Below are 17,303 nucleotides of genomic sequence, written 5' to 3' on the forward strand. Positions count from 1 at the left end.
TCATTCTCCATAATGATCAGTAACTTTGCTGTCATAACTAATTGAACAACTTATATATATTGAACAAAATCAATGAAGTTTCCTTAATGATCCTTGGCCAGTATTGATAGCTTCTGGTGTATAAACAAAATGTAGTCCTGGTATCGATGATGAGTTTATAAATTTAAGAACAAATATATAAACATGTATGTTCACGAAAGAACAACACAATACTTGAAAAGTGTGTTTTAGACCTCAAACTGAAAATAATAAACTTGAAAGTGGTTCAATCACCAGAAAGATTAGATTTTGGTTCACAAAGTTTCCCTTAACAAAAATTATTATTGTTATTTCATGCATCAATTGTCATTAAAAATCTAAGGTGAGCGACACAGGGTCCTTGGACCCTCTAGTTTACTTTGAATTTCCAGATGTTTCAGTTTCATTTTTTAGCTCACCTGGCCCGAAGGGCCAAGTGAGCTATTCCCATCACTTTGCGTCCGGCGTCCGTCGTCGTCGTCCGTCGTCGTCCGTCGTCCGTCGTCGTTAACTTTTACAAAAATCTTCTCCTCTGAAACTACTGGGCCAAATCAAACCAAACTTGGCCACAATCATCATTGGGGTATCTAGTTTAAAAAATGTGTGGCGTGACCCGGTCAACCAACCAAGATGGCCGCCACGGCTAAAAATAGAACATAGGGGTAAAATGCAGTTTTTGGCTTATAACTCAAAAACCAAAGCATTTAGAGCAAATCTGACGTGGGGTAAAAATGTTTATCAGGTCAAGATCTATCTGCCCTGAAATTTTCAGATGAATCGGTCAATCGGTTGTTGGGTTACTGCCCCTGAATTGGTAATTTTGAGGAAATTTTGCTGTTTTTGGTTATTATCTTGAATATTATTATAGATAGAGATAAACTGTAAACAACAATAATGTTCAGCAAAGTAAGATCTACAAATAAGTCAACATGACCAAAATGGTCAGTTGACCCGTTTAGGAGTTATTGCCCTTTATAGTCAATTTTTAACCATTTTTCGTAAATTAAAGTAATCTTTTACAAAAATCTTCTCCTCTGAAACTACTGGGCCAAATTAATCCAAACTTGGCCACAATCATCATTGGGGTATCTAGTTTAAAAAATGTGTGGCGTGACCTGGTCAACCAACCAAGATGGCCACCACGGCTAAAAATAGAACATAGGGGTAAAATGCAGTTTTTGGCTTATAACTCAAAAACCAAAGCATTTTGAGGAAATCTGACGGGATAAAAATGTTTATTAGGTCAAGATCTATCTGCCCTGAAATTTTCAGATGAATCGGTCAATCGGTTGTTGGGTTGCTGCCCCTGAATTGGTAATTTTGAGGAAATTTTGCTGTTTTTGGTTATTATCTTGAATATTATTATAGATAGAGATAAACTGTAAAAAGCAATAATGTTCAGCACAGTAAGATCTACAAATAAGTCAACATGACCAAAATGGTCAGTTGACCCGTGTAGGAGTTATTGCCCTTTATAGTCAATTTTTAACCATTTTTTGTAAATTAAAGTAATCTTTTACAAAAATCTTCTCCTCTGAAACTACTGGGCCAAATTAATCCAAACTTGGCCACAATCATCTTTGGGGTATCTAGTTTAAAAATGTGTGGCGTGACCTGGTCAACCAACTAAGATGGCCGCCACAGCTAAAAATAGAACATAGGGGTAAAATGCAGTTTTTGGCTTATAACTATGAAACCAAAGCATTTAGATCAAATCTGACAAGAAGTTAAATTGTTAATCAAGTCAATATCTATCTGCCCTGAAATTTTCAGTTGAATCAGTCAACCCGTTGTTGGGTTGCTGCCCCTGAATTGGTAATTTTGAGGAAATTTTGCTGTTTTTGGTTATTATCTTGAATATTATTATAGATAGAGATAAACTGTAAACAGCAATAATGTTCATCAAAGTAAGATCTACAAAAAGGTCAACATGACGAAAATGGTCAGTTGACCCGTTTAGGAGTTATTGCCCTTTATAGTAAATTTTTAACCATTTTTCGTAAATTAATCTTTTACAAAAATCTTCTCCTCTGAAACTACTGGGCCAAACTAATCCAAACTTGGCCACAATCATCTTTGGGGTATCTAGTTTAAAAAATGTGTGGCATGACTTGGTCAACCAACTAAGATGGCCGCCACAGCTAAAAATAAAACATAGGGGTAAAATGCAGTTTTTGGCTTATAACTATGAAACCAAAGCATTTAGAGCAAATCTGACAAGAAGTTAATTTGTTAATCAAGTCAATATCTATCTGCCCTGAATTTTTCAGATGAATTGGACAACTGGTTGTTGGGTTGCTGCCCTCCAAATGGTAATTTTTAAAGAAATTTTGCCGTTTTTGGTTATCTTGAATACTATTATAGATAGCGATAAACTGTAAACAGCAATAATGTTCAGCAAAGTAAGATCTACAAATAAGTCAACATGACCTTAATGGTCAATTGACCCCTTAAGGAGTTATTGCCCTTTATAGTCAATTTTTAACAATTTTCATTAATTTGGTAAATTTATGTAAATTTTTACCAAATATAGTTCTCTGTTACTAATGGGCAAAGTTCATTATAGATAATATTGTAAGAAGCAAAATCGTTCAGAAAGTAAGAACTTCAAACACATCACCATCACCAAAATACAATTTTGTCATGAATCCATTTGTGTCCTTTGTTTAATATGCACATAGACCAAGGTGAGCGACACAGGCTCTTTAGAGCCTCTAGTTACTTTGAATTTCCAGATGTTTCACAGTGTCATTTTTTACTTTGAATTTCCAGATGTTTCACAGTGTCATTTTTTACTTTGAATTTCCCCGAAGTTTCACAGTGTCATTTTTTACTTTGAATTTCCAGATGTTTCACAGTGTCATTTTTTACTTTGAGTTTCCCCGATGTTTCACAGTGTCATTTTTTACTTTGAGTTTCCCCGATGTTTCACAGTGTCATTTTTTACTTGAGTTTCCCCGATGTTTCACAGTGTCATTTTTTACTGCAGATAAATCTAATAAACCAAACCAATAAACCGTAATGGAAGAGAAGATCTAATTTTATGTCATCAGTTTCCACTTTAATTATACTCCATTAAAAATGTCATTGTTACAAAAACATGGTCACAAATAAGGGATTTTATTTCTGGATTACGTGGTAAAACATAGTTACATTATTATGAACAGTGTCCCGACTTTAGGACAATTAGATAACAAATTTGAAAAGGGAAATTAATTTCCAGATGCAGTATAAATTTCAGTCTCATATGGTAATCAGTGTTAGATGTGTTATATGATCTCTTATCTTGCAAAATAGATCAAGATGAATGGAACAGAGATGCTTGCTTTTTGCTTATAATCAAATTGTTTTTAATGAAAGATTTCAAGATTTGAAAAGATTGAATGTGGAGGTTCTTGAATATTTATAAAAGCACTAGGTGACCTTTTTTTAATTTGAGTTAAGCAGATGACCTCTGGAAAACAGATCTTAAGTTGCCTGACCCTTTTTTTTTCCTTATTTGAACCTTTAAATCCTTATGATGCAATCCTTAATAGAATAAAGGAAAAAAACATAGGTAACTGTCATTTTCAAGACCACTTGTTACTTTCCTTAATGCACCTATAATTGCTCTTCTCTGTTAGATCCAAGGAATCAGATGAAATGCATGAAGAACTTTTTTCCGTTACAATTACAGTTTCTGATTGGTCCCTTTCCTAGCATCTTTATATCTAGTATAACTGTATAATAGGGACACTATGTCTTCTAGTAATCAATTAGTTAATAACTCTATTACATGCTGTGTTTTACTTTGGTTTCAGTTCATCTTTAATTTTTTTACCTTTGTGAATATTTAAAAAAATTAAACCCCCCAAAAAAATAACCAGTATAGAAAGATTCTGCTTAACATCAAGGTATTTTTGTCATATTGAGCATTTAAAATTGAAAAATAAATCAAACCATAAGGTATAAAAACCTATATGTCATAAATTAGTATGAAAAATCTGGGAAGGGAGATAACTCCACAATCTGCTCTCATTTTGATCATTTGATTGTTGGTTGCTTAATGTCCAGTGGAAATTTTGTTAACTTGTTTTCATTCTGAACATGCCTCTTATATTTCGGACTGAACATAAAGCATAAACAATCAATAAATTTCAGGATGTGCACCCATTGGGTAATAAAATATCAAAATTAAGAATGTGCAGCCTTGTCATGTAAATCATTGTTAACACAAATTGCGTGACTGATATATGCAACACTACTTTAAAAGTACAAAAAACATTTAGTTCACAAGATACCAAAGGAACATAGATTCTTTAATCAATAATTGAGTTAATTTTCAATTGGATGTAATTTCCTGCCCTGTGTTTAATAGACCTATGATTAACAGACAGAATATTGAGGTGACATTAGTTTGTAAGGACTCTTTAAGTTGACCTACTTTATTTCTTTTATCTAGGCCAGCATTTAGTTTAAAATGTAAGCTTTAAGAATTACTACTTGTTTGCAACAGTCAAAAAGATGTCTGTTCTTCTGAAAATTACAATGAGATATTTGAAGGCAAGATATTTTTCCTTTCTGTAACATTTAATAAAATTCAAACTGTTGTGTAAAATATGTCTCCAGATGACTTGTACATGTATAAAGGGTTTCATCCATGATATGTGGTGACAATGTCATATACTGGGTCTATCTGCTGTAGTATGATTCTGTCTTCAGGTCAAGGTCGTTCATACCGTTTTATATGTCTGTCAGAAACTGTTTCTCAAACCTTTGTTCTCTGAATAAACATAGAACTTTTTTCTTTCCAACTTAAATAATTCAGTTTTGAGCTTATCAACCAACATAGTCAACCAATAACCAATAACTTAGTGGTAAATGTACAAATAATTCAGATATATAGTTTTATCAAAATCTTCCAAAGAATTCCAGTCTTAATTCATTTTAATCAACACATCTGTTATTTTCCATTCTTAATTCAAGAATTTAAAAATTGTTACATTAAATATATATAAGAAAGTGTAGCGTTGTTGTTTTTGTATGGATTCGTGTTTGTCGATGTGTTATTTTTAAGAAGCGTTAATTACATAAAATCCATGTTCAAATGGCACAAAGAAAACAAACCACAACACACAGTCTCAATTCAAATCACTATGTAATCTGTTAAATGTATATCAGTTTGACATAATAAAACAGTTGAACAATAACCCTGATTCACTAACACAATATCATCTCAACACTTATAACTAACAATCTATCTATTCTCTCATTCTCTGACCCTCTCGCATCCCCTTATATACATAATTACAGGCGTTACCGTGACGGTCCCAAAGATAGGTTACTGGGCAGTTCTGCAGATACCGGGCGGTACCTCAACGGTTCTAAAGATTGGCTACCGGGCAGTACCCTGACAGTTTCAAAGATGGGGTACCGGACAGAACCCAGACGGTTCCAAAGGTGAGGTACCGGGCGGTTCTTAAGATATTGGCCGATGAATTTAAGTAATATAGATACCGTTCAGATAAATAAAAATACCGGGCAGTGCCCTATAGAAATGTAATTTAACCCGAAAGATATGCTACATAATAATAAATTATACAGTCAAACTAAAATTGCTGCAAAAGTGAAATTGAATTACAAACTGTGAAAGTAACTGAAAGTTGTACAGCCAAATCTACTATCTTAGAAACTTATGTTGTAGTATAAATCAGGAGCTAGGTTTCTTTTTGTACTTATAACTCATATTTAGTCAGTTTTGGTCATTTCCATGTTTCTCAGTTTTTAGTTTTCTACATGTAATGATTTGTGTACTGTTTATTTTTTTGTTGTTTTTCATTTATTGTCATACAAATGGAAGTGTTTAACGACCTTGACTGGCTTTTCAACCCTCGCACGGTCGGTATTGTCATGATATTGTATGCTTGTTTTCAACGTACTTAGTATGTGTTTGAACATCCCTTTTGTATCTTTCTCTTCCCTTTTGTCATCCAAGCTTGTGTAAAGCTTTTTCTGTTAACTAATTATATCAAAGATCATCAAATGGTGAACCCTATATATGACTGACAATTCAGCTTGTGCAATACAATTGATATTGCAGTGTTGATATAAATACAACCTCATGCCCATGTGGTAATTCAGGGTATTCATTTCAAGTTATTTTTCATTAGATCTTTTTGGATAGTTGCTGCTGAGGTATACCTTACGACCATGGCATGTGATTCTGCAGATTCAAACAGAGGTCATTAATAATAGAGTGGTTAAAAGTGCAATATGTGTTTGTCTGCAGAACTGTATTTACTTTATGTTCTGCAGTGATAGTTTTCTGAACTGTATGGTAAAATTGGAAGCTGTGACACTAAAATGACAATAAAATGGCATAACACTTCTTCCATCACATGATTTAAGATATCATAATCTAGACAAATATATTGCACTTATAATAACCACTCTATTATTAATGACCTCTGTTAGAATCTGGAGGATCATGTGCCATGGGAAACATGTCAAAAACAGTTATTGTTGACTGAGAAAAAAACCAATATTTGCTACATATATTGCATCTGGTGAAAATCCATGGTGTCTAACCCTAGAAAAGTGCTTCAAGAAAATAAATTGAACTTAAAAGAAATAATATGCAAAAATATATCTGACATAAAGGTTTTGCTTTAATGATTTAAACTAGAAAGCCATTCACAAAACAGAAAAAATAATTTGTCAGAACTTGAAATAATAGAACATGAATGATTCAGTGAGTTTTGAAAATTGATTTAAAACTGATGTATAACATATTTATGATATGTCTATTCTGTGTAAGCTGTCATAGATGTAGATTAAAATCAGGTCAGACAGACTATACTTTCTGTAAATGTCTGTTTCTCTTGTTTGTTCTCTTGAGTATTGACTGGCATAACCAATAAACACATTGAATTCAGTTATAATGTTTAAAAAAAAAATTAAAGTAGGAGAAAACTAGAGGCTCTAAAGAGCCTGTGTCGCTCACCTAAGTATATGTGAGTATTTAAGAAAGGAAGCAGATGGATTTATGACAAAATTGTGTTTTGGTGATGGTGATGTGTTTTTAACTGACCTGGCCCGAAAGGGCCAAGTGAGCTTTTCCCAGCACTTTGCATCCGTCGTCCGTCGTCGTCCGTCGTCGTTAACTTTTACAAAAATCTTCTCCTCTGAAACTACTGGGCCAAATTAAACCAAACTTGGCCACAATCATCATTGGGGTATCTAGTTTAAAAAATGTGTCCGGTGACCCGGCCAACCAACCAAGATGGCCGCCATGGCTAAAAATAGAACATAGGGGTAAAATGCAGTTTTTGTCGAGCCTGCAACTTTTGTTGCAGAAAGCTCGACATAGGGATAGTGATCCGGCGGCGTCGGCGTCGGCTACGGCGGCGGGGGCGGTGTTAGCTCATTTCTTAAAAGCTATATATTTTAGAAGGTGGAAGACCTGGATGCTTCATATTTTGTATATAGATGCCTCATGTTACGAAGTTTCCGTCAGTCACATGTCCAATGTCCTTGACCTCATTTTCATGGTTCAGTAACCACTTGAAAAAAAAGTTCAGAATTTTTGTAACGTTGAATTCTCTCTTATTATAAGTAATAGGATAACTATATTTGGTATGTGCGTACCTTGCAAGGTCCTCATGCCTGTCAGACAGTTTTCACTTGACCGCGACCTCATTTCATGGATCAGTGAACAAGGTTAAGTTTTGGTGGTCAAGTCCATATCTCAGATACTATAAGCAATAGGGCTAGTATATTTGGTGTATGGAAGGACTGGAAGGTGTACATGTCCAACTGGCAGGTGTCATCTGACCTTGACCTCATTTTCATGGTTCAGTGGTTATAGTTAAGTTTTTGTGTTTTGGTCTGTTTTTCTCATACTTTATGCAATAGGTCTACTATATTTGTTGTATGGAATGATTGTAAGGTGTACATGTCTAGCGGGCAGATGTCATCTGACCTTGACCTCATTTTCATGGTTCAGTGGTCAAAGTTAAGTTTTTAAGTTTTGATCTTTTTATCTAATATTATATGCCAAAGGTCAACTATATTTGGTGTATGGAAATACATTATGATCTATATGTCAGTCCCGCAGGTTTTATTTGACCATGACCTCAATTGCACGGTTCATTGGACAGTGTTAAGTTTTTGTGTATTGGTCTATTTTTCTTAAACTATAAGTAATAGGTCAACTATATTTGTTGCATGGAAGCATTGTTAGCTGTACATGTCTGCCTGGCATGGTTCATCTGACCTTGACCTCATTTTCATGGTTCATTGGTCTTTGTTTAACTATCTTGTTTAATGTTAAGTTTATGTGACAGTTGTAATAACGCTTTATACTTAGGACTATCAACATAATATCAATGATTAGTAAAGAAGGCGAGACATTTCAGTGTGTGCACTCTTGTTGGCTTATAACTCAAAAACCAAAGCATTTAGAGCAAATCTGACGGGGTAAAATTGTTTATCAGGTCAAGATCTATCTGCCCTGAAATTTTCAGACAAATCGGACAACCCGTTGTTGGGTTGCTGCCCCTGAATTAGTTATTTTATGGAAATTTTGCAGTTTTTGCTTCTCATCTTGAATATTATTATAGATAGAGATAAACTGTAAACAGCAATAATGTTCAGCAAAGTAAGATTTACAAATAAGTCAACATGACCGAAATGGTCAATTGACCACTTTAGGAGTTATTGCCCTTTATAGTCAATTTTTAACCATTTTTCGTAAATCTTAGTAATCTATCATCATTGGGGTATCTAGTTCAAAAAATGTGTGGCGTGACCCGGCCAACCAACCAAGATGGCCGCCATGGCTAAAAATAGAACATAGGGGTAAAATGTAGATTTTGGCTTATAACTCTAAGACCAAAGCATTTAGAGCAAATCTGACATGGGGTTTAATAATCTATTTGGTCAAGATCTATCTGCCCTGAAATTTTCCGACAAATCGGACAACCGGTTGTTGGGTTGCTGCCCCTGAATTAGTAATTTTAAGGAAATTTTGCAGTTTTTGCTTATTATCTTGAATATTATTATAGATAGAGATAAACTGTAAACAGCAATAATGTTCAGCAAAGTAAGATCTACAAATAAGTCAACATGACCAAAATTGTCAGTTGACCCATTAAGGAGTAATTGCCCTTTATAGTCAATTTTTAACCATTTTTCTAAAATTTTAGTATTCTTTTAAAAAATCTTCTCCTCTGAAACTACTTGGTCAAATTAAACCAAATTTGGCCACAATCATCATTTGGGTATATAGTTCAAAAAATGTGTGGCGTGACCCGGCCAACCAACCAAGATGGCCGCCATGGCTAAAAATAGAACATAGGGGTAAAATGTAGATTTTGGCTTATAACTCTAAGACCAAAGCATTTAGAGCAAATCTGACATGGGGTTTAATAATCTATTTGGTCAAGATCTATCTGCCCTGAAATTTTCCGACAAATCGGACAACCGGTTGTTGGGTTGCTGCCCCTGAATTAGTAATTTTAAGGAAATTTTGCAGTTTTTGCTTATTATCTTGAATATTATTATAGATAGAGATAAACTGTAAACAGCAATAATGTTCAGCAAAGTAAGATCTACAAATAAGTCAACATGACCAAAATTGTCAGTTGACCCATTAAGGAGTAATTGCCCTTTATAGTCAATTTTTAACCATTTTTCTAAAATTTTAGTATTCTTTTAAAAAATCTTCTCCTCTGAAACTACTTGGTCAAATTAAACCAAATTTGGCCACAATCATCATTTGGGTATATAGTTCAAAAAATGTGTGGCGTGACCCGGCCAACCAACCAAGATGGCTTCCATGGCTAAAAATAGTACATAGGGGCGAAATGTAGATTTTGGCTTATATCTCTGAAACCAAAGCATTTAGAGCAAATCTGACAGGGGATAAATTATTTATCAGGTCAACATCTATCTGCCCTGAAATTTTCAGACAAAACAGACAACCTGTTGTTGGGTTGCTGCTCCAGAATTAGTAATTTGATGGAAATTTTGCAGTTTTTGGTTATTATCTTGAATATTATAATAGATAGAGATAAACTGTAAACAGCAATAATGTTCAGCAAAGTAAGATCTAAAAATAAGTCAACATGACCAAAATTGTCAGTTTACCCCTTAAGGAGTTATTGCCCTTTATAGTCATTTTTTAACAATTTTCATGAATTTTTTGTAAATTTTTGTAAATTTTTAGAATATATTTTCCACTGTTATTACTGGGCCAAGTTCATTATAGATAGAGACAATTGTAGCAAGAAGAATGTCCAGTAAAGTAAGATCTACAAACACATCATAATCACCAAAACACAATTTTGTCATGAATTTATCTGTGTGGTCTAATATGCACATAGACCAAGGTGAGCGACACAGGCTCTTGAGAGCCTCTAGTTACATCTTACTTTACTGAACATTCTTGCAATTTACAATTATCTCTATTCATAATGAACTTGGCCCAGTAGTTTCAGTGGAAAATGTTAGTAAAAATTTACAAATTTTATGAAAATTGTTAAAAATTGACTATAAAGGACAATAACTCCTTAGGGGGTTAATTGACAGAGCAGATAGATCTTGACCTGATAAACAGTTTTACCCCCATGTCAGGATTGCTCTAAATGCTTTGGTTTTTGAGTTATAAGCCAAAAACTGCATTTTACCCCTATGTTCTATTTTTAGCCGTAGCGGCCATCTTGGTTGGATGGCGGGGTCACCGGACACATTTTTCAAACTAGATACCCCAAAGATGATTGTGGCCAAGTGTGGATTAATTAAGCCCAGTAGTTTCAGAGGAGACGATTTTTGTAAAAGATTACTAAGATTTACGTAAAATGGTTAAAAATGGCCTATAAAGGGCAATAACTCCTAAAGGGGTCAACTGACCATTTCAGTCATGTTGACTTATTTGTAAATCTTACTTTGCTGAACATTATTGCTGTTTACAGTTTATCTCTATCTATAATAATATTCAAGATAACAACCAAAAACAGTAAAATTTCCTTAAAATTACCAATTTAGGGACAGCAACCCAACAATGGGTTGTCCGATTCATCTGAAAATTTCAGGGTAGATAGATCTTGACCTAATAAACAATTTTACTCCATCAGATTTTCTCTGAATGCTTTGGTTTTTGAGTTATAAGCCAAAAACTTAATTTTACCCTTATGTTCTCTTTTTAGCCATGGCGGCCATCTTGGTTGGTTGGAGGGGTCACCGGACACATTTTTTAAACTAGACACCCCAATGATGATTGTGGCCAAGTTTGGTTTAATTTGGCCCAGTAGTTTCAGAGGAGAAGATTTTTGTAAAAGCTAACGACGGACGACGGACGCCAAGTGATGAGAAAAGCTCACTTGGCCCTTTGGGCCAGGTGAGCTAAAAATAGGGAAATGTTGCAGAAGTTGAATGTGGAATTGTATCCAACATATCAAGCCCTTAGAAACTGTTACATCATAGAAAGTGCCCTACTAATGTTTTACATCGTAGATAATGTCCATAGAGACACTACAGGGGCAGATCCAGCCATTTTAAAAAAGGGGTGTTCCCAACCCAGGACAAAAGGGGGTTCCAACTTTATGTCCCCATTCAAATGCATTGATAGGCCAAAAAAAGGGGGGTTCCAACCCCAGAACCCCCCCCCCCCCCCCCCCTGGATCCACCAATGCACTAATAAATAGCCCTTAAAGAGACTGTTTCCTCATACTGATAGTGCCCTTCGATATAAAAAAAGTAGATTTGATTCAATTGCCAATGAGACAACTCTCCACAAGAGACCAAATGACACAGAAATCAGCAGCACTTTACAGCCTTCAACAATGAGCAAAGCATTTTATGCATACTGTATAAAGGCTTGTATAATTCCCAGTTTCTTACTTAGCTATAAAAGGCACTGTTTCATCATAGAAAGGGTCCTTAAAGAGGCTGTTTCATCATAGATGGTGCCTTTAGAGGGTGTTACATCACAAATAGTGCCCCTGTAGACCGTTGCCCCATAAGTAGTGCCATAAGAGTGATTACATCATTTATAGAGCTTTTCCAGGATATCACATCAAAAATTGTGCCCTGAGATGCTGTTACGTTTTGAATTTTCCTCAGTCAGTATTTTGTAATTTTAATTTTTATATCATAAATAGTGCCCTTAGAGGCTGTTACGTTTTGAATTTTCCTCAGTCAGTATTTTGTAATTTTAATTTTTATATCATAAATAGTGCCCTTAGAGGCTGTTACATTTTGAATTTTCCTCAGTCAGTATTTTGTAATTTTAATTTTTATATCATAAATAGTGCCCTTAGAGGCTGTTATGTTTTAAATTTTCCTCAGTCAGTATTTTGTAATTTTAATTTTTATATCATAAATAGTGCCCTTAGAGGCTAGTGTTACGTTTTGAATTTTCCTCAGTCAGTATTTTGTAATTTTAATTTTTATATCATAAATAGTGCCCTTAGAGGCTGCTTCGATCATCATTAATAGTGGCCTTTAAGACTGTTACATTATTAATAGTGCCTCTAGACTTTAGAGATTGATAGTGCCCTTAGAGGCTGTATATGTTCCAGACCATATGAGTATTTGGACCGTACGCGTACGGTACGGTCCGGACCGTATACGTATACTCGTACGGTCCGACCATACGCGTACGGTCGGACCGTATGAGTATACGCGTATGGTCCAGTACGAGCTGACCATACATGTTATTGGATCATATGGGTTAAATTTAAACAAGCATTTATCACAATCTTTATTTTTAGATTTAGAAATTGTTATTATTACAATTACTAGTAAAGGATAAAATGAACAAACGAACAATTGAAATTAAATATTTGTTTACTGATTGAATATCTGAATCCTATTTTGGTACTCTCGCCCAAGGTGACACTTGTTACCACAAGTAACGTTATATTTTTTACGATTACATGTTTGCAGTTCATGCATGTTCCTTTGCATTTGCATTTTTTTGTAAAGTTGCTGAATATAATAAAATAATTGCCCTCCCACAATAATGATTATGTTTACTTACGATATCTTCGATTTCAGTAATCATAATTTAAATAATGTATTACTGACCGACATGCTAAATACAAGAGATTAACAGATTTAATTAGCGTGAATTTTGAAAATAGTTAAAATATAAAGTTTTTATTTCAATTACCATTGAACTTTTTTTATATTAATTTGAGAGTTAAGTTATGTTGATCTGTTATTTACATTTGTATCTAATTAACTTGTAATGACCAACTTCCTAATAATAATCAGACCGTACGCGTACGGTCCGACCGTATGAGTATTTTGAAAAAGTACGCATACGGTCCAGACCGTACGCGTACAGTCCAAATACTCATACGGTCTGGAACATATACATCATTGATAGTGCCCTTAGAGGCTGTATACATAATTGATAGTGCCCTTAGAGGTTGTATTCATCATTGATAGTGCCCTTAGAGGCTGTATACATCATTGATAGTGCCCTTAGAGGCTGTATACATCATTGATAGTGCCCTTAGAGGTTGTATACATCATTGATAGTGCCCTTAGAGGCTGTATACATCATTGATAGTGCCCTTAGAGTCTTTTACATCATAAATAGAGCCCCTAGAGTATGTTACATCAAAGATAGTGGCCTAGCTAAGAGACTTACAAACTAGATACATGTATAGTCCCTTGCTGGTACTTCATAAATAAGTTCCCTATAGTCTGTTACAGTTTTATTTATTACTGTACACTGAGTTAATATGCATACTGTACACTGAGTTAATATGCATAGTTCGTGTCATATATGACACATATCACCAGTTTCATTTTCCTATGGATTAAGCATCCTGATAGAAGATTTACAGTAAAAGCTGGATTATTTATAAGTATCCTAATAGAAGATTTACAGTAAAAGCTGGATTATTTATAAGTATCCTGATAGAAGATTTACAGTAAAAGCTGGATTATTTATAAGTATCCTGATAGAAGATTTACAGTAAAAGCTGGATTATTTATAAGAATCCTGATAGAAGATTTACAGTAAAAGTTGGATTATTTATAAGTATCCTGATAGAAGATTTACAGTAAAAGCTGGATTATTTATAAGTATCCTGATAGAAGATTCACAGTAAAAGCCTGTCTAGATGTCAATTGTTCTATTGAGATCTTACTGTAAAAACCTGTCTAGATGTCAATTGTTCTATTGAGATCTTACAGTAAAAGCCTGTCTAGATGTCAATTGTTCTATTGAGATCTTACAGTAAAAGCTGTCTAGATGTCAATTGTTCTATTGAGATCTTACAGTAAAAGCCTGTCTAGATGTCAATTGTTCTATTGAGATCTCACAGTAAAAGCCTGTTTAGATGTCAATTGGTCTATTGAGATCTTACAGTAAAAGCCTGTCTAGATGTCAATTGTTTTATTGAGATCTTATAGTAAAAGCCAGCTGTCCAGATGTCAATTGTTCTATTGAGATCTTATAGTAAAAGCCAGCTGTCTAGATGTCAATTGTTTTATTGAGATCTTACTGATTCTTTTATTTCAGTCATGTCCATATAAAACAATGGATAAAAAAAATATGTTTGTGATCTTCTATTTTTACTTTTAGATGAATAAATAATTTGTTAATAATTTCATTTTAAAGCAATCTGTCGCAAAACGGGCAGTTTCATTAAAAAAATAATTGTAAAAACAAAATTGAAGAAAAATGTCTTGTGAAAATTCATTCAACAATTTAACTGATATTTGAAGATGTTGCTGTTTTGAATGATTTGCTAAAAGCTATAAAATATTAGAATATCTTACTATTTGATCATAAAAATAAAAATGAAATGAGGGAAATATGGAGCATTGAAACTTAAAAGAAAATCATAGGCAGATAATAGTGGGGCCTCATACGGCAGTCAGTGGGGCCTCATACGGCAGTTAGTGGGCCTCATACGGCAGTTAGTGGGTCCTCTCGTTATGAAAATTTCTAGATCTGCCACTGAAATATTGTGGGTAGGAAGGATTGGAAAACTGATATATTTCTTAGAAACAAAATAAATTTCTGTGTTAAGCAAGTTAGGGATAAGACTGATGTGTTGAGGATAGGTTGTGAGTTATAGCAGATGACAAATTCTCCCAACAGACGATTTAACACTGGCTTTATTATACATTCTTATTTGACAATAGAGGAAATTATGTTTATAAGTAATAAAAAAGGTTGCGAGATCAATCAATTTTGTCTAAGAGAAATCAGGAATTAATTCCCGTAGCAATGATTATTGCATATTTTTTTTGGAAATCCTCTAACTGTTAGAGTGAAACATTTATATAAGTGTTGTGGGGGTGCACTCCTTACAGGTTGTTATTGTAGGATATATTATCTCAATTAGAAGCTTATACATGTTGTTACTACGCACATTCATTATAATTTTTGCAAGCATAGAGTACATGTACAGGAATGTCATAATGGCTTGATCTAATTTTCATTCATCAATTGTTGGGATATACAGTTTTGAAATAAGGTCATTTCCACAAAAACTGTATATGATAGATCAACAATACCTTGTAAAATAGTTCATTGTTAAAGGTCCATTGTCATCTGACAGATGTCATTAAAACTCACTCTCAATATCTTGGCCAATTGATCATAAAAATAATTATTATTAATAAGCCATCAAAAATTGCTGTCAGAGGCTGAGTGTGTAACCTCCTGTTCAAATAATTTGTCAGCTTACCATTATTCTGCTCTCTGCTTTTTTTAGTGGTTCAAGGTTATAGTTAACATGAAATACCAGCGATAAAATAAAATTGTCTAAGGGATCTTATAGTAGCATATTTTCCTCAAATATTTAATTTTTGAATTTGATTTTTTGCTGGTCTTGTCAATCACCAATAACTTTATATTTGATTTTACTGCTGCTCCACAGAATTGTCCTCTAATGAATTCAGGCAGGCTGCTCCACAGAATTGTCCTCTAATGAATTCAGGCAGGTTGCTCCACAGAATTGTCCTCTAATGAATTCAGGCAGGCTGCTCCACAGAATTGTCCTCTAATGAATTCAGGCAGGCTGCTCCACAGAATTGTCCTCTAATGAATTCAGGCAGGCTGCTCCACAGAATTGTCCTCTAATGAATTCAGGCAGGTTGCTCCACAGAATTGTCCTCTAATGAATTCAGGCAGGCTGCTCCACAGAATTGTCCTCTAATGAATTCAGGCAGGTTGCTCCACAGAATTGTCCTCTAATGAATTCAGGCAGGCTGCTCCACAGAATTGTCCTCTAATGAATTCAGGCAGGCTGCTCCACAGAATTGTCTAATGAATTCAGGCAGGCTGCTCCACAGAATTGTCTAATGAATTCAGGCAGGCTGCTCCACAGAATTGTCCTCTAATGAATTCAGGCAGGCAGCTCCACATAATTGTCCTCTAATGAATTCAGGCAGGCTGCTCCACAGAATTGTCCTCTAATGAATTCAGGCAGGCTGCTCCACAGAATTGTCCTCTAATGAATTCAGGCAGGCTGCTCCACAGAATTGTCCTCTAATGAATTCAGGCAGGCTGCTCCACAGAATTGTCCTCTAATGAATTCAGGCAGGCTGCTCCACAGAATTGTCCTCTAATGAATTCAGGCAGGCTGCTCCACAGAATTGTCCTCTAATGAATTCAGGCAGGCTGCTCCACAGAATTGTCCTCTAATGAATTCAGGCAGGCTGCTCCACAGAATTGTCCTCTAATGAATTCAGGCAGGCTGCTCCACAGAATTGTCCTCTAATGAATTCAGGCAGGTTGCTCCACAGAATTGTCCTCTAATGAATTCAGGCAGGCTGCTCCACAGAATTGTCTAATGAATTCAGGCAGGCTGCTCCACAGAATTGTCTAATGAATTCAGGCAGGCTGCTCCACAGAATTGTCCTCTAATGAATTCAGGCAGGCAGCTCCACAGAATTGTCCTCTAATGAATTCAGGCAGGCTGCTCCACAGAATTGTCCTCTAATGAATTTAGGCAGGCTGCTCCACAGAATTGTCCTCTAATGAATTCAGGCAGGCTGCTCCACAGAATTGTCCTCTAATGAATTCAGGCAGGCTGCTCCACAGAATTGTCCTCTAATGAATTCAGGCAGGCTGCTCCACAGAATTGTCCTCTAATGAATTCAGGCAGGCTGCTCCACAGAATTGTCCTCTAATGAATTCAGGCAGGCTGCTCCACAGAATTGTCCTCTAATGAATTCAGGCAGGCTGCTCCACAGAATTGTCCTCTAATGAATTCAGGCAGGCTGCTATGTCTTCCAGCATCATGTCCTGCAACTCATCTCCTGACTTGGCACTG

General features: G+C 35.1%; 1 protein-coding gene across 3 annotated transcripts in view; it reads left to right on the forward strand.

Annotated features, from left to right (window-relative positions):
- LOC143073657 (ras-specific guanine nucleotide-releasing factor 2-like) overlaps positions 1-17,303 on the forward strand; it is a 170,874-nt gene that overhangs the window by 39,034 nt on the left and 114,537 nt on the right. The window lies entirely within an intron of this gene.

Source organism: Mytilus galloprovincialis, chromosome 4 (assembly GCF_965363235.1).
Source record: "Mytilus galloprovincialis chromosome 4, xbMytGall1.hap1.1, whole genome shotgun sequence".
NCBI classification, from domain to species: Eukaryota; Metazoa; Mollusca; class Bivalvia; order Mytilida; family Mytilidae; genus Mytilus; species Mytilus galloprovincialis.